Raw genomic sequence first — 18,920 nt, forward strand, 5'->3', positions numbered from 1 at the left:
ACCTTGCTCTGTGTTCCTCTTCAGTCTGGCGTCCAGCTTTGTGAAACCTAGCATACCATGTCTGAAGCCTATTCAGCTCGGCTGAACACCTCCCACCCTCTGCGAATGCCCCGGGCGTTTCTCAGCCTCCGACTCTGATGCTTTCTCCTCATCCGCAACCATGAGCTGATTTACTCGGGCTACCGAGCAAGGTCCTGCGAGGCTTCTCTGCACTGGGCTCCTGTGACACCACGACCACGCTGACTGTATACCGCTGAAGTGGAGAGACAGTGGAGCTGACGGAACCCTGACGTCTCACCCCCACAGGGCATGTAACGGCCCGGCAGCTCTCAGCAGCGACAGCAGCAGGTAGATGCCACTAACTCAACGAGCAGTCAGGACATAAACCACCACTTGGATCAAATTCACGGTGACATAATATTTCATGTCCTTTATATTTAACACATTAATATGCAGTATGCACAGCCACATCCAAAGGCTTTGGCTGAAAAAAAGCGGATAGTAGAGTATGTGACAGGAGACATGGAAGCTTATCTTCGTCCCACATGAAACACGTGACGTGTAACAAATTATACAGCCAGGCTTTGACGTGCCATCGGAAAGAATTCAAGCAACTCTTGTGCCGCCTGAGAGGTTTTCCTTTCCAGTAAGATGTTGACATTTTGCCATTGTGCGTGCATGTGTGTGGTTACGACTAAAGATACGCTGGGAGACACCAACCAGACTTAAGACACGTAATCAAGGACAAACACTAACTTTTTGAGTGGGTACGTAGGGTTGCGGTAAGTCTCCTGCTCGTACCTGCTAACTCCACATTTTCATCCAGATTCATCCAAAATTTTGCACAATATAGGAACGAGGCCTGTGGGAAGTACATGCAGATGTTTAAAAACACCACCTAATTAGCCCGGGAGCTAAAGTTGCCCAAACAGTACAGAGGTAGCCTGTTAGCCAACTCGTAGCTCGCTAGCTTGTTTTTTGCTGTTGCTGCTCCAATGCTATGATGGCAAATTGTAATTCGTTTTCAAAGGAGAGAAGAAATATCGGGCAGAGTTGGCAAACACATCAGTGATTACAAGAGCTTCATCGTTCTGGAAATCCCTGAATTTATGTATTCTGGCAAAAACTGATGAAAAAAAAAAGTTCTTCAGATGGTTTACAGCTTTTACTGGAATCACACATCAGTGGAGCGTCACCCGATCGATGCCAGTGTTGGTGTGCGTCCAATCCTGGTGAGGAGCAATTCACGTCACCGTGTGTGTGTGCGCGTGCGTGTGTGTATGTGTGTGTGTGTGCGTGTGTGTGTGTACTCTGTAAATAGAGGAACTCATTTTTAAATTTGCTTAAGGATAATCATTTTAAGCTATCACTGATGAATTGACGGGAGGATATTCCGGTTCTCCAGTGTTACAGTTCATCCTTCAAGTGTGTGCGCATGCTTGTCGTCTTTTTTGAGGAAACATTAAAATTTACTGTCCATGTTTTTTGATTTCTTCTTTTTGGGATCGCGGACTTTACACCTGATTCTGAGGTTCTGATATGTAGTAAACACTAATTATTTATACACACTTTTTGGAGCAAACCCTGGCGCGACTCCTCTGTCTCCAGAGACGCGGGCCGCTCACCTCTCAGAAGAAGACCTGATATCTCCTGCGCTCGTGATTTGTTTTTAAAGCTGTATTTCCTTGGCTGGTTTTGTTTGTTGTTTTATGAACATTAAATATCTCCTGATCGTAGATTTTTCACTTCAACATAGCGGCAGTTATGTTTCCGCAAGTAAGAACTGTTTTGTATGCTAACACTTCCCATCCACTCCCATTCATTGTGCTAAGCTAACTAGCATGGGTTTATACCCCCCCCCCTTGTCATTTTGAATAGTTAGTCCAAAATGAATGTTGTACGAAACTGTAGTTCTAATAATGCAGGCAAGTACTGTTTTGAGGAAAAGTGTATTTCATGATTTTCTTGAATGAGGTATGCTAACACTTCCCATAGACCACCATTCATTATGCTAAGCTATCTAGCATTGGTCTCGACTGCCTAATAAACCTGCAGAGGAATGTCATTGTTTTAAGTTGTTATTCTAAAAGCAAACTAACAGAACTATAATTCCAATAATGCAGGTAAATAGTTTTTTTAATAATAGCATAGAATTAATGCAGCACAGAAGATCGTCAACATTTTACATAGTTTTTCGATATGAACTGGGCACACAAATGGCATTCTAGTAACAGAGGTGAATACTATTTTGTAGAAAGTGTACTTGATGGCATTTGACTGAGCTATGATAAAACTTTCCACCCACCATGACGGTGCTAAGCTAACAAACACGGGTGTCAACTCCCTAATCCACTCACAGATGCTTGTTATCATTCAAACTGTCATTTCATCAAATGCAGTTCTACAAATGCGAGTGGACCCCGGCCTGATTGCTTGGATCTCCAGTGACCTCACCGACAGGCCACAGTTCGTCAGGCTGAAGGACATCACGTCTGACACTGTGGTCAGCAGCATCAGTGCTCCACAGGGGACTGGACTGTCCCCTATCCTCTTCACCCTGTACACCGCGGACTTCTGTTACAACTCTGAACTGTGTCACATCCAGCAGTTTGCTGATGACACAGCCATCGTGGGGTGTATCAGGGACAATGAAGAGGAGGAGTACAGGTGCCTGGTGAGGAACTTTGTTGCCTGGTGCCACAACAACAGCCTGCAGCTCAACACCTCCAAAACTAAGGAGCTGGTCATTGACTTTGGGAGGGACAGACCCAGACAGTACTTCCTGAGGAGGCTGAGAGCCTTCAACATCTGCAGGAGGCTCCTGTGGATATTCTATCAGTCTGTGGTCTTCAGCGTCCTGTCCTACGCTGTGGTGTGCTTGGGGGGGGGGGGGGGGGGGGAGTGTGACGAAGGCAGACCTCTCCAGGCTGGAGAAGCTGATCAGAGGGCCAGCTCAGTGGTTGGGATGAAGTTGGACCCTCTGGCAACAGTAGCAGAGAGGAGAACTCTGGACAAACTGCTGGACATCCTGGACAATGTCAGCCACCCTCTGCACACTGTCACCACCAGCCAGAGAAGCCTGTTCAGCCAGAGGCTGCTCCTCCCCAAGTGCAGGACCAACAGACTGAAGAACTCTTTCATCCCCCGAGCCATTAAACTGTTAAACTCCTCACTGGAGGGGGGGAGGGCCAACAGACGGACTGTAGGAGAGCGCTGAGCACCAATAACCTGCTCCGATAACAACCGGACACGCATGCAATATAAGAGAATGTATATTATTATTATTATTATTATTATTATTATTATTATTATTGTTGTTGTTGTTGTTGTAAATACTGCTGCTACTATTATTATTATATTATATCATCATCATTATTGTTATTACTGCTATTATTATTACTATTGTTATATTATATTAGTATTATATTATCATTATTATTGTTATAAAAATAATAATTATTATTATTACTGTTGCTATGCACATATACAAAATCACATTCAGGTACACACGCACGTGTGTGTGTATATGCACATATATATATATGTATATATATATATATATATATTCTTTGTTTACTTCTCTTTTCTATTTTTCTAAACAGTTTTATTTATGTCTATTCTTCTTACCTTTATGGTAACAGTGCTGTGAATGTTTAGGAGATTGCAATTTCCCTGGCGGAACGTCCAAAAGGGATTAATAAAGTAATCTGTCTGTCTACTAATAATGCAACCTAGAGAACAGTGTATTTGATGACTTTTGACTAAAATATGCTAACACTTCCCATTAACTCCCATTCATTGCGCTAAGCTAAGTAGCATGGGTGTCGGCTCCCTGGTACACTGCCATCATTTTAAAATGTTACATTTAGCTGTTATAACGCAGGCAGGTACTATTTTAGAGTAAAAAGTGTATTTTATGAGTTTTGACAGGTGTATGCTAACACTTCCCATCCATTACCATTCATTATGCGAAGCTAACTAGCATCAGTCATTAACAGAGGAGGGAAGGATATCTTTCCTCTTGTCTGGTTCGTGAAAGGATGGAAAAGAAGCATATTCCCTCTCAATATTGCAGTGTTCCTTTTAAAAACAAGTCATTTTATAATAATAAATGAAGACCAGAGCCTCGGCGGCAGTTAAAGACGTTCACCGGCAGCGCGGAGGCTCAGAGGCGTCACTGTCCTTTACTCTGCTGGCTGCTGGCATTCCAACGCCACTGCTGCGCCGCATAAATCTGAATTTGCAAGAGCTTGTTTTAATTCCGAGTAGAGGTATCACAATGTGAGGGACCAGGAGTCAACTCGTGTTCGCTGAAGCGAGTCGGAGCCTGCAGTCCCTCTCCCTCCCCCCTCCCTCCCTCTCTCTCTCTGTCTCTCTCTCTCTCCACCATCCTCTCCCTCTCTCCCAGCGCCAGTCAGTAAAAGTCCTCTAGCCGTATCCTGCTCATCCTCTTCGCTCTCATCTAAAACTTTTAGTCAAATAAAGATTTTTGTAAATAAAAGAATAGAAAGAAAGAAAGAAAGAAAGAAGAGATGCGGCCATTTTAATATTCGGTCAAATTTCACACACAAACACACACACCGAGTGTTTGTGTTGCCTGGAACTCTCGTGTTTGGTGCAGGACGCGTCTCGGTGTATCCTGCTTCTTGTCCTCTGCTGCTGGACATTCTACGGGAGCGAACACACACTCACGCACGCACACGCACACGCACACGCACGCACGCACTCATAAAGGACACTCATCTTTCTTTGGTGGCATCAACTTTGAGGGAGAGGAGCTCATTCCTGGCGCCGAGGGGAGGACATGGAGGAATGGTAGCCACCGCTGAGTGACAGAGAGGATGTTGCAATAAAAGAAGAAGAAGAAGGAGAAGAAGAAGAAGCTGCGAGGACGCAGGGGAAACATGGGATGTCTGTAACGGTGAGGGAGTTTTCACGATGTAAAATGGAAGAGAACGCAGGTTATTTTGCGCGCTCTTGTGGTTTTGGAGTTGTCTGTCTGTCTGTCTGTCTTTCTATCTATCTATCTATCTCTGTATATATGTATGTAATTGTGTGAGCAACAACTGCAGCAGCGTTTGGTTCAGTTGAACTTCGAGGAAAGAAACTGCACACCATGATAGTCAGTGGAGTGACGACATGTGGAGTTCTTTTTTTTTAATCAGTTGTCTTTTCTGTGAATGAAATAAGTGATTAATCGCAGAGTTTTGATTCCATCCTGTTAAACTGGCTTCACTAAGTGAGTTTCTTAATTGTTTCTGGACCGGAATCTGACGAGCAAGAGAGTCCGGGATCGAATGGTCCTGCTGTCGAATAACCGCCGGTTAAATATTCGACCAAATGATGTAAGACTCGGTGGAGGCGGTGAGGTCCTCGGAGGGTGTGGCTGCTCCCGTCCTTCTGTGTTCATTCAATGAAGGTCCTGTTAATCCATCTGTCTCTGGGGAGGATTAGAGCGCATAGCGGGACATTTTTGGCCCCCCCCCCCCCTTTCCACCTTTCAACAACATAATCTGTGAGAGAATTCATTCATCGGAGCTCTAAGAGGTCCATGAATGCACCTTGAGGGGGAATATATTTAGTAGCTGCAGGCTGGTTGGTCCATCCGATGGGATTTTGGGAAGTATGTCATGTTGGAGGTGTTGTGGTAGAAAGATTGGTCCTCCAGGGGGGAGTTTAAGACAACTGTTGTGGGACTCAAAGTCAGTGTTCTGAAGCCTCGTTTAGAATTCATGATACGCCTTGTCGTTTATCACACGCCGAGTCTCTCTGCCTTTGTCTGTCTCAGTTAGTCAGTCCGTCTTTCCTCCTCCATCTTCCTCTCTCAGTCCAAATAAATTCAACGGTCTTTTAAGGGTATGAAAATGGAGAAGGGTACCAGATGGATCCAGGTGGACTGGCTTGTGCTCGCATCTCATTTTTTGCATTTTTTTTTTTGGCCTCCTTTTTGTTGGCTCCCGGTTCCTGAAGATGAAACGTTCTTAATTGCCTTCACTGCTACACGTCCAACAACATCCCTCAATAAAAGGGAATCACAATGACTGAAAAAAACCTGCTAATGCTCAGTTCCTGCAAGCAGTCAACACTTATCTCTAAGTCTGAAGGGAGAGGTATGGTATGGCGCTCGATCACGTGGCCTCGCTTCCATCATGCCTGAAGTGTGTGTTGGTTTCACTTTACACGCTTGCGTTGCTTGCACTGTTGCGGGGAAAGACAAATGCAGGCTAAAGGCTTGAAATGTATCATAACGGCTGTTTGTTTTCAGACAAATGGAAAACTCTGTGGCCCGGAGGACTGAGGATGTTGGATGGGACTTCTAACACACGCACACACACACACACACACACACACGCGTGCGCATGCATCACACATACATGGACTCTGTTTGGCCTAAGGATGCCCCTTTGAAAAGTCCGGGTCTATCCATCCCACCTTTCATTTGCTTCACCATCAGACTGCATCAGTACACTCGACATATTTCCGCCAACTGTTTTTCTCTCTACCCGTAAATGAAAGAACGATCTGTAGGGAAGGCTCGCTGTGTTCGGCTGCCCAGAAGAGAATAATAATAACTGCAGCGCATCAGATGGAAGTACTGGGATCCTGCAGGGAAATAGATTTTGAGGGAAGCCCAGTAATTCAGGGGATGAAAGGAGATGTGATTGTGAGGTGGGCCGGTGGGGGAGGTATGGGAGTGCATACATCATTGCAGACATGCTTATAGATTCAACCCAGGGGTGCCCATTTTGTGGGTCTTTTTTTCCGCGCAAAGAATGTTCGTTTCTGTTCTCTTCCTACGTATCAGTCAGAGAGATCGGTGTCAGACTTGGGCCTAGCATCTCATAACCTCCATGTGGCCAGTTGTTGCTGTCCCTCTGGTTCTGTTTTTGGACTACAAATACCGAGCTCGTCCCTCACTGGTGGGATGATTCTGGGTCGGATTCAGAGGCTGCCAGGAATCAAGTCCCGAATCAAACTGTAGGAAATGCTGAGGATCTCAGTCCCTGGACTGTCCTTAAAATTAATAATATAACAAAAAAATACGCATGTAGCTTCAATTCAACATGATAGCTTTTGTTTTACCGCACAAAGTTGAGCCCAAAGGACACCTTGCTGTACCTTGTCTTGTCACGAATTTTATTTCTCATTTGTTTCAAACATAAAAGTCAATATCAAGAAAAAAAAGCGACGACCGGTCGTCCAGGTCCTGGCGTCTCTTGAGTGCTGTTCTGTCTTCAGTTCCAGACTGAAGAAGTTCCTTGGATTAGAGGCGAAACTTGTTGAGGGAAACTGAGAAAGTCCAGTTGGCTACGACACAGCACCTGCAGTTAGCCTTGTTGAAATCAAGTCTTCAGTTATGAGAACCAAGTTGAACTCAAGTATCGGGTTTGCTTCCCGTAACCACTAGATGGCACCCTGACTTAAACTCAAGTGAGTCCATGTCTTCGGGGCAGGACTGTCAAGAAATGTGTGGAAGTTGGAATAAGAGGAATCAAGTTTCAACAGTTTCCCCTTCTGTGGCCAAATAAATATAAAAAAGAACCATGTTGCCACGGTAACGGCATTAAATGAGAACCCGCCTGGTTCTCATGGTGTTTCTGACCAAATTTGAGATGGATATGGTCAAGTTAAAAAACAAGTCATTTCCTTTTGCCACCAGGTGGCGCTACAACCAATCTGCCCCAAAATCAAAAAGGGTTTTCTGTAGATCATTCCACACCCCTCCAACTACTTTGGTGAAGATCACCTGGCTCGTTTTGTTGTCATCCTTCTGACAAACAATGACATTTACATTACAATTCATATCTATGTGTATAGAGCCACTGTATGTAGATGTGGCCATAACAAGTTTAGTGAAAACCAGCCTCACAGTTTTTGCATGCCACAACCTGCGCAACCTTCTTGGTGGATAAAATACTGATGGCAGCAGACCTGCAAAAGAAAAAAAGAACTGGCTGCTTTGATCTCTCATCAAGATCAAAGACAACGTCAAGTCCTTAGTTTTTTCACACTGGTGTGGTTTGTCCCTGCTAATTATCTCGAGAGGTGTTTCTGAAGTCAAAATGATCCGAACCTAAATATAAATGTATTAAAATATCAACTGCAGCAGCTTTGAATAGTTAAAGCCGGCTCAACATGAGAACTGTAGTACCAGAAGTACAGCCCTGCAGGCGGGTTTGACATCATTCATGATTGCATTGCCTGATTCAGTCACTCGGCGGAAGAGAATTTCATTTAGCTGAATTGCCTCACAAGATGGAAGTGACATCCAGTCATGTGAAACAACAACAGCAGCAGCTGCCACCTGTGACCTGTGGCGGGGGACGACGACGACGACGCGCTGATCACGGATCACGGCTTTAACCTCTGGTCCTCAGTTGACAGTAGACAAACCTCATCTATTGCAAATCAATCCCTCCGTAGCGGCGGCTGCTGCAGCTTTGTAGGAGTTCTCACTCCAAACGAGAAACAGAGATAAATACAGAGTCGGATTCTTGTAATGGTTTTTGTGTGCGTGTGTGCGTGCGTGCGTGTGTGTTAAACTGGGATTCCCAGCTGCTGCCAGCGCAATAACTGGAATCCAACAGCGTGAAGTCATTTCAATCCCGTCTCCAGCATTTGAAGTCAGTCCGTCGCGCTCTCCGCGACCTGTCACTGTGTCCTTCAGGTTATTGAAAATCATGACATGATATGATGATATAATATCTTGATGGAGCATCTTGATCACGCAAGTCCTCAAATATTAACGGCTGTGAAAGCACCAAGGAGACCGTGTTTTTCAAAGAGGCATCAACATCCTGAAAAATAAGAATTTTGCATTTTTATGGCATTGAAGACATTCCAGGGCCCTGAGCCATGGGGACAAGTTCTTTGAGCGTCTTTATTTTTAGACTTTTGGGGACGATACAAATGCGCGCAGCGCCGTGGAAGGAAAGCTGTTACTTGTAAAGTGAAGATGAGTTGTCGTGACCGCTAGATGGGCGTTCCTGCCGCGTGAAGCCATCAGACTTCAGGTTGTCGTAGATTTATAGCTTCCAGATGTTAATTTAAAACTCAGAAAGGTTTTTTTTCTGATTTATTGTCCCTCAGGGAGCAACAAGGCAGGACTAAGGAAGGTTGATGTTGGAGTTGAGGCTCTAAAGACCACATTATCCAGTTTGGACATCTTTATTATTTAATGCAGCTGAGTTGCTGTGTACAAAACAGTTTTTTTGTGTACAACGATTTTTTTTTTTTTACAATTTTTTGAGAAATTCTTGAAAAGCAACCCTGATAACAGGGACTGTTTGACCCCAAACGTGGCCCACGTCAGAGCCAGACACGGCCCAGATCTGGCCCAGACTCGCGTCAGTCAAACCACTGAAGTGAATTTGTTGATGCGCATTTCAAGGCTTCCTCCAACCCAAAGGTGCTTTCATGGCGTTGTTCTCTAAAACCTGCTGCTGTTTCAAGTCTTACTGTGTTGGGTTGACGTTGCCGGAGCCCTCAGGGATGTTGTTCTGTTGATGATGGTGAACTTTGACCTTCTTGGAAGGACGGTAGTCCTATAATAGACCTTCACTATTGGGACTGAAAGGATCCTCCTTGTGGTTCTGGAGAACAGATTTCCTAGCTGAAGAAACCCTTTCAAAAAGTCTTTTATAAAGAAATCTTGCCAGGCTGCCAAGATTTCCAAACCGTGTTTCTGTTCAAGGAATTTATTTTCTTGCTTTCTGTTTGTAACTTTGTTTTCCGAGAACTTGGCAGCTTTGTTTCCTCCGATGTTTTGTTTTTTCCACGTTTCTCCTTCCCAAGGTTGCTTTCTTGTTAAGAATTCTGCACAACCTCTTCAGCATCCTTGTTTTCCTACTTTTGTCCTGCAAAGCCCTTTGTACATTTTATACAATTCACGGCTTAAGATGATAAGAAGTTGAACATTTTCCTATCAAAGGAAATCAGAAGATTTTCCACAGGCTTCACGTGGAGAAAAAGAAAATCTTATTTGTCAAAACTTTATCCTCAAGTGAACCAATTTGTAGTTCTATTTCCCCTCTTTGCCTTCATCTTGATTCAGAAGAAGTTCCAAATGAATATTTAGCAAAAGAAAAGGTCCTTACAAAGCTGTGGAAACCTTCAGCTTGGTACCTACGGTACACAGAGGGAATTTTGTCACCGCAGAGACCTTGAGGGTCTTTGTACACCTTTCCGAGACCCAGGCAAACGCACATTTTGATTAAGGGTGTTAAAATCAGGCAGCAGAAAGTGAAAGAGAATTCGAGCGAGATTTAGAAGTGAATGAGACAATAATAAAAGCTGAATGGTTTATGAGTCAATGTGGCAGTACAGATCACAAGGTCAAACTACTATAATCCCTTTTTCCAACCTGGTGTTTTGATGCAAACATGTCAGAGATATGGGCACCTTTCAGCACATGCTCGTGTCATGGTGTCGCACTTTGTCGTACACTCTCAGCGTGTGCGCACAAACACCCTGAGGCGCTTGTGTGTATGAGATGCGGTCAATTTACTCCAAATTTACGGTCCTTGGCGCTGCCAGTGGACTGCATGAATAACATCAACGCAATCGACAAGGGTATGGAGGAATGCGTCTACCTCTACACAACCCAGGTGGGCATTTTTGAGACCCTAACAGGAAAAAAAATAAAATCTGAATTTATATTTATTTTATTTACGTACACGTGAAACTCAGGATAACACTTATACATGTGATTTAGCACGTGTAATTCCAGCAGGTTAAAAGAACACAGCAAATGTTTTGGAAAAGACGCATGCTTGCTGTCCTCCTTAGAGCCAGGCAAGAAGGTAGATACACTCCTCTATGCTACATGATGGAGCTGGTTGCTAATTAGCGCAGCACATTGAAGTGGAGTGGATGGGAAGTGTTAGCATACCTCAGGCAAATAGTTTCAAATCGTGAAACTGATAAAAAAAAATGACAAAGTTAGCCTTGATTCGTCTCAACAGTCGCCCTTCTGGTCATCTTCAGAATCAGTCGGTTAGTCAGGGAAGTCGTTCTGGCTAATTATTTTATTCTAAGGATAAAATATCTAATTTTAACTCATTATGTCACAAGGAACTTTGTACAAAACATGAGTTCTAACAATGAAGACAAAGTGTATTTGATGACTGAAGTATGATGCTCATACTTCCCCACCGCCACTCTTTATTTTGCTAAGCTAACTCGGGGCCGGTGGAAAAAGGTGTCTACCTCCATGAGTGGATTTCCCAAAAACTCAGTGTGTTCATTTAAAATCAAACGTGACGCACGAGGAGCTTTTCACACGTTAAACCTGGATGTTGTTGTTTTTTTGTGACGTCGTGTGAAATGATTCAGGGAGAAATGAGGGGAATAAACGAATAAAAAGTTATTTAGGAACTCTTACTTTTGATAACTCTCCCTCATGAGTCTTTACTTCCTGTCTTTGTTTGATTTTCCCACCTTTTTTCAACCCACCTGTGCCTTGTTGGTCGTTGGCATGTTGAGGCAGCTTGGTGCTGCCACTTGGTGGATGTCTGCCCTCCAAACTTTTACGTTTCAGGTGGAAGAACTCAGCAGTCCAGATGAGATCCAGGCAAGTTCTGACAGTGCAATGTTGAAAATGTTCCCTTTACGACTGCTGTGTTCCAGGGGTTATCCCTGGTCTTTGGAAGCATTTTCTTCTCAGTAGCCTTATCTTAGCCCAGTCCTGACCAAACAAGGTGCAGTAGCACTCCAACAAAGACCAACACAAACCTGTGTGCTGAGGTTCCTGCAGCAGAACTGTTTACTGTCAGGACTGCTTCTTTTTTACTGCGACTACGACCACCATTACAACTACCACTACTACTAGATGCTTGTAGTTTTCACATGACAACTTGACACCTTGGTGTCCTCCATGTTCAACTGCAGCTTTATGTTTTGCAGGAAACTCAAAATTTTTTTTTTTTTGTTGGGGGGGGGTTCTAGTGAGAAGATCAAAACTACCCAGATTAAAAAAAGAAGAAAAAATTCCAAAAAAAACTGTTTTACTTGTCCTGGCTTTTTGTCCCAGACAGCTCAATAAAGATTTGAAGCATTATCTCATACTTCTGAAGTCTGGTCCTAATTTCAGATCTTAAACTTCTAATTTCTCTTTCCATGTGAATGGATTTTTCTTTCTGAAATGATCAGCTTTTGAGATCCAAACCACTGAGTTGCACACCGGCCTGGACAATATCAGTTGACGTGTTTTATCCCTGAGAGGTCTTTGTCTCAGTATTTCTCCTAAACGTTATTTATTCCTGATCCAGATGAGATTAATATGAGTTGTTTCCTTCCTCCTGAAGCAAAACCAGCAGAACGTAATCAGGAATGAGTTCCCAGAACAAAGCGACATTTCAAATGAATCTGGACGTATTTGCAAATGCATAAACACTCATTAAATATATTGAAAATTCGAGTTTGTTAGGAAATGAAATACATTTGCTTTAATATTCTCAAACTAAGTGTTTAACAATCATGAAATCTGCTGAATTTCCATGATTACAACCTTTATTTAAATTGCGATTTGCATTTCTCCTACTTTTCCTCTTCAGGTACGACTCAGCGCTGAATGAACCTTAGATTTATTTGCGGAAATTAAACACTAATTATTTCCTGCCACACTGGCGCGAAAGCACCCCGGCTTCTATTCGGTAAGATCTGACGAGGGCGCTTCGATATCTGTTTGTAATGAGGATTATTTTACAGGTGTCATGTGACTAAGGACGGGATGCTGGCTCCTTCTCCGTACTGTAGCCTTCGTAGCTTCGTTCAGGTCTTTGTATTACAGCGTTTCTGCTCGCATGGCGGATTTTAACTGCATTCAAGCATTTGCCAACAGTGTGAAAGATCAAAACTGCTGCTGAATTTTCTTTCACTTAACAGTTTGCAGTTCTCCAACTAATTAGCAATCACCTCCACATGTCTGGAGATGAGAAACTCTAATTTAGAAAAAAAAAGTTCTAAGCGCAACACTGTTGGATGAATGTGGGCAAAATTTCATTTTCTTTTTGGCACTTTTTCAAAGATTTTGTTTAAACTTGTCAATAAATTCAGCTGGAAGCTGTGGACTTCACGGCTCCACGCACCAGAGAACGTGGCGGTGACGTCACGGGTCCCTGCGACCAAAACCTAACGAATTTTAACACTGAATGGATTTTTTGGGGGGATTATTGTGGAAAAAAAGCTGTCATGGACAAAATTGAATGAGACCTACTGGTTATGTTTCATTGGAAAATCTCATTATTCGCACCTATTTTCCGTTTTTATTTTAAACCTGAATTAAGTCGTGAGAAGGGCAAAGCTAATGTTATGCTACGCTAACTAGCTTAGCACTTTTTGGGGGGGGGGGGCCTACTGACATTTTGTGGCCTCAACAACCTCTGCTGTATTCAGCAACAACACAAAGACTGTGCTATGCTGTTGAAAAACGTTCACTCAGGTATGTAACTGTCTGACTTTGAGTTGAGGGAGAAAAAAAAATGCTAAAAGATGCTGTCTTATTTCAGGCTTTGGGACTCCAAAGTGTTTCAGTCAGATTAGAAAAGCCTGGAAAAGTGTTTGGGGAACCCAAAGTACCACTTTTGTGTTTCAAGGTGTGATAAAAGCCCGAACTCTCAATCCTTCCTCCCAGGATGTTTTCTAGAATGAAATCTGGAATGCTACTCTCCCATCGCCACGCGTTTGCGCTGCTCCCTGATGTATCCTTTTGAAATCAGCGAGAGCCTAAGTGTGAATTACATCCCATGCGGCTCCTTGTAGATCTCCCTCGCTCTGCCTCTGTCTGCTCTCATTCATATGCACCTCCGCCGCTGACAGCAGTCATTTCACAATTTCCGTCCTTTTTTGATCTGCTTTCAGTCCGGCGCTGGGACTGTCCCCCGAGGAGGACGTGGAAGAGAGGGAAGAGGAGACGGGTGGGAGAGAGATAGAAAAGGTGAGGAGTGGACTGGACCACACTGTATGTGCATGCTTAATAGTCTGGTTGGAGGCGAAACTCAGGGACGCCAGTTAATCACATGATGCGTTCCTGTGACTCTGCGTTGGGCTCTTAGGAGCTCTCAGGCTTACGGCGGTGGGTGGTGTTTCGAGGTTACCGCCGTCTGATTTAACAGCATTGTGACCTTTTTCCCGATCATACAGCCACGTCACCTTTGCCACCTTTACTCGCTAAAGTGTGTAGCGCCAAATACATCCAGCAGGTGACGCTGTAGTAAAGATACCCCGGTCGGAAACGTAGGCTTCAGCTGAAAGCAGAAAAGAAGCTGAAGATGTTCTCGCTGTGGAATGGAAGCGACGAACACCAAGACTGAAGCAGGCGCAAGTCCAAGCGTGGAGACTACACTTCAATACAAGCTGGTCGTTCTTATTCTGCCATAACTGGCACAGCTCAGCTTTACTGACGAAGAACTACAGTTGACTGGAGTTGTAGTATTTGTATGATGCAAAAAGCACTTTAAGTAGTTTACTTTTTTTATTGTATGAAATTTAATTGTACGGAAAACTCCTGAAACTGTAACGACCGCTGCACTTTTTCAAGTTATTATCAGAAAGTGTTTTTCAGTCGATGAGCAATGTTTTATGACGTTGAATTGACCTTGAGTTCACGCCAAATCCCTGTAACTTGGCGGTAGTGGCGGAAGAAGCGCGCAGTTCCTTCACTTCAAAGCAGAAATACTCAGATTAAATGGTACTCTTATGAAAATCTCCCTTCAGAAGTAAATAAAAGTAGAGAAGTATTTGATATGGCAAGTACCAAAAGTAAAAGTACACATGTATGTGTATTCTAGTACTCCAGGGCGTTCAAGAATACAGCCACTGACCTCTGAAGGTCCCGTGTATTCTCGTTGGGCCGGTCTGATCGTGTCCTCCTGCAGCTGGCTTAAACTTTTAAAAAATACTACTAAATACTTCTCTTCATGTTAACCCATGTTGGACTGAAAAGTGAGCGGCACGGTGGAGCAGTGGTCCTCACTGTGGCCCCCCACCAAGAAGGTTGTGGGTGGAACCCCCGCTGGAGCACGGGGTCTTTCTGTGTGAGTCTCCATGTTCTCCCTGTTCCTGCTGGGTTCTCTCTGGTACTCCAGCTTCCTCCACAGTCCAAAGACATCAAGAGGGGACCAGGTTAATCCAGACTCTAAATTGACCGTAGGCGTGGCTGGGAGAGCCAATGGTTGTCTGTCTCTATGTGTTGGCCCTGCCATGGACTGGTGACCTGTCCAGGGGGAAGGATGCTGGGATAGGCTCCACCCACCACCACCCTTAACAGGAGAAGTGGTAGAAAATGGATGGATGAATGGGACTAAAACGTACAAGATTATTCTTGAAACTTAGTGGAGTACAAGTACGCAAGTAAATCCCTTAAAATATAAGCACTTAAGTGAAGTACAGTCACCTTGCCGTCGTTCTCAGGTGCTTGTCACAACTACTGAAGCTCAACTTGCTGGAGTAAAACAAATGTTGAGTCAGTAATGCAGGTTTGACAAAAAATACTACGATTCTAAACGTTCTCCTGATCGATGACAAAGAACAGACTCAGTGAGGACGTGCAGTCACAACAGCAGCTCACATCCACAGCCTGGGATGAAAGTCCGACGATGCAGAAAGTTGTGTGACAGCGGGCTAATACACAGACGACCACGATGCCGGCAGCGGCGGCGCCTGCAATACAAAACACTTTCTGCGCTTCTTTGTTTATGCTCTCGAGGTTCGAAAACCTCCAGAGTCAAACATGCACCTGCAGCGCGTTTCATCTGGGAGCGCTGACACACCTGCATGTATGCAGAACAACACGCTCTTCTTGGTGTGACGAGCATCTCGCGAACATGCAGTGCTCTGACACGCATGTTTGCAACAGACCACATGACCCATCCTGTACGTCCTAAGGATTTCTGGGAGGTTTTCAACCACATGGAAAGCTTTGCCTCTCACCTGTCACTGCCTGTGTGTGTGTGTGTGTGTGTGTGTGTGTACACACACTGCGGCCAAGCACACGTCCTCCTATTCCCTGTTGTCATGTGTCAAAGGCTTGGAGGAGCTTGAAATATGGATTAACTAGCGTGCTGCCGTGCCGAGGCCATCACATGGACTCAATTAAGGGCTGGAAAAGTAAATCTTTCAGCTGATTTGCTGCTGTATGCCTTTTCTTCTGTCGGACTCGTCTGTTCTGGTTAGATGGGCCTGTGATTGTGTTCGCTCACCATTAGAAATGTGGAAAGAGTCGTGACCTTTTTTTTTTGGAGAGTTATTGAAAATTGCTCCGCGTACTTTTACTTTCAGCCAAAATAAACCAGTGGTTGTCAGCCCCTTTTTATTTAGGGCCAAAGCCGAGGCAGCCAATTTTGCCACTGAACCATAATCACTGGACTCCACATGGTCTGATCTTTTCCAGACTTCATAGCGAATGGTGTCCACTGTTAACTATCCTATATGTTTGTAGTATTCACTGCACAGTTTTGGAGTGTCTCTTAAATACAGGGGAGTAGTTTTTCCACTCAGGAGCCTGGGGGACAAGTCCCCTGTGCTGAAATTCACCTCTCCATATCGACCCACCGCCCTCCCTCCACCTCTGTATACGGATTCTTCTTGCTTTTTCTTAATGCTATGATTTCCCTGCTTTCATGTGGTCATATTTACTGTGGCCACTAGATGGCATCTGTTACCCAACCATGACTAAAGGTCACTTGTACCTCTTTATTTATGACCACTCTGCTGGTTCTTCTTTCCAGTTGCACCGTAAAGGCACATTTTGTCAAGATTCCTCCAGCCAGGATGTTCTCACCCTATGTAGATATTTTATTTTGCCCTCTTGCAATTCTGCCACCTCCTTTTATCCCTCCACCATAGAGGGTGTTCTCTCTTTATTTATGCTCCTTGCTGTATGCTGTTTTAGCTTTCCTCCTTTTTAATCATCTGCTTGTCCATTCTTATATCCAAATTCACTTTTTCTTGTTCTCTCCTCTGGATTTCCACTCCCTCTTTCCTCCGCCATCTCTTCCCGCCTGCTCAATCTCTTATGCCTCATAAAACCTGACTGAAGTTCACATTTAACACTCCCCTTTCCTCAGCCCACTTATGTTCTTAACTCCTAATGTATTCTAAATATCGCTAATGACGTTCATCTGTTCTCCGAAACTCCTTTTTTGCATCCTTGGCTGATTCCATCTTTATCTCCCAGCTGCTCCCAGCCGTCCTTTCCGTCTCTATTCATTCTTTCATTCATTCTTTCATTCATCCTTTTTGGTCACTTTCTTCCCCCTCTCTCATGCCCTTGTGTTTATGTGTTTGTCTTTTTCTTGTGAAGGAATGCAGTGTGGGAATTTCAAAATCCAAAATTGGCTAAAATGTCCACTGGGACTCATGGATGAACTGAGAAGATCTTGAGGGTCAAAGGTTGAAGGGTCGGCTACGTTGTAGGTCCCAGCTCTCAAGGCGATAATTCAGGAATGCCTTGAGGTTTGTTTTTTTTCTAATTTGTCTCAAATATCCACTGGGACTCATGGATGAGCTGAAAATATGCTGACAGAGACGATATTTCTGGATGGAATGGAATCTCTTCAAAATTTGCCACAAATGTCCACTGGGACTGGAGGACCATTGAGAGCCTCACATTGTTTAGGACACCTGATGGTACTATTTTCCAAATTTACCACAGACATCCACTGGGACTGGAGGATGACCTGTAAAGATTTTGGATGGAGGTCACGGTCACTGTGACATCCATCAGTTCTCTCACCCCCCCCCCTCGTTGGTTGCACCTCCTTTCGATCCTCTTCCTTTCTCATAGGACCTCGGTTGTCACTCTAGAGGGTCCACACTTCCTCTCCCCCCTCAACCCTTAGGAAATCCTCCAGTCTTTACAGTGTTACTGTGTCTGATAGCTTCTGCCACACACACTCACACACACACACACAAACACACGTCTCTGGGTGTTTTTTGTCTCGCAGGTTCTTCGGGGGTTTGTCTGTTCCGCGGCTGTTTGACACTTTGACACACCCACGGACTCTGGTCCTATCACAGGCGCTGCCAAGTGCTGTTTCCAGCTGAAAACTCCTTCGCTTGTCAGTTTTTGAACGTCACAACTCCTTTTAACTTCGTCTTTGCCTCCACACACAAATACCACACCGACACAGGACCTTGGATGCTACCCAGACGATACCTAGCAGTCCCTCCAGAAACATAAAACCATGATATACAAACTCCATTAAGCCCACTTACGTGAGTCCATTAATTGTAGGTACTTAACCTTTGATGATGTCACTCTCACGCTCATTCACAGATTTAATGGCAGAGGCCAGTTTCCTCTCGTTGCACAATACTGTGTCATTAGCCTTTACATAGATTTGCTCATCACAGTGCACAACAAATACGACGGTGACAGAAGAGGAGAGCCATGTTGCTGCTTGGTCCTTTTTTAGGGGTAGAAAGAATTGGTGGTTGGATGTTCTACATCATCGGTTCATGACATGAATTTACTGGTTTGTAGCAGTGGGATAAACCTGTGTGTGTTCTAAAGCTAACAGCTGAGAAATTAGCATGCCACAATGTTAAAAAAAGAGGGGAATACCATGACATCAGTGCGTGTGCTGTGTTTTGGTTGATTTTTGTTTTTCCCCAACAACTTCCAGGATTGACTGAAGGCTTGTTAATAATCCCAAAAGTTGAATCCCCCCCCCCCCCCCACATCTCACACAGAGCCAAGCTAAACCTCCCAGATCGCGTTCTGGATCTTTGGCAGTCCGCGCCGCTCCTTCATGTGTTCTGTTTGTGATGCGTGAAGACAAAAGCCAGCTCCTCTTGGCGCTGCCTGAATGCCTCAGTCTTGTGTTCGGAGTTTAACCTCTAAATGGCAAACAAAAGTTTGACATTCATTTTGCTGTTGAAGCTTTTGTTCCTGATTGATTATTGTTCAATTTCACGCA

The 18,920-nt window shown here is 44.2% G+C and overlaps 1 protein-coding gene across 10 annotated transcripts in view; it reads left to right on the plus strand.

Moving 5' to 3' along the window:
* Positions 1-4,429: 4,429 nt before the first annotated feature.
* Positions 4,430-18,920, plus strand: part of htr2cl1 (5-hydroxytryptamine (serotonin) receptor 2C, G protein-coupled-like 1) — a 125,688-nt gene continuing 111,197 nt past the window's right edge. For 7 of the 10 annotated variants that reach the window (XM_086197364.1, XM_086197365.1, XM_086197369.1 and 4 more), the window contains exons 1-2: positions 11,455-11,572; positions 13,861-13,936. The gene's annotated coding sequence lies outside the window, so the exon portion shown is untranslated. Of the gene's footprint in view, positions 4,922-11,454; positions 11,573-13,860; positions 13,937-18,920 lie in introns of those variants that run through there. The other 3 variants (XM_086197363.1, XM_086197370.1, XM_086197362.1) reach the window with 2 other exon arrangements.

This window comes from Aulostomus chinensis, chromosome 24, assembly GCF_037954235.1.
Source record: "Aulostomus chinensis isolate RoL2024-O1b breed Wild chromosome 24, RoL_Achi_v1.0, whole genome shotgun sequence".
Lineage (NCBI taxonomy): Eukaryota > Metazoa > Chordata > Actinopteri > Syngnathiformes > Aulostomidae > Aulostomus > Aulostomus chinensis.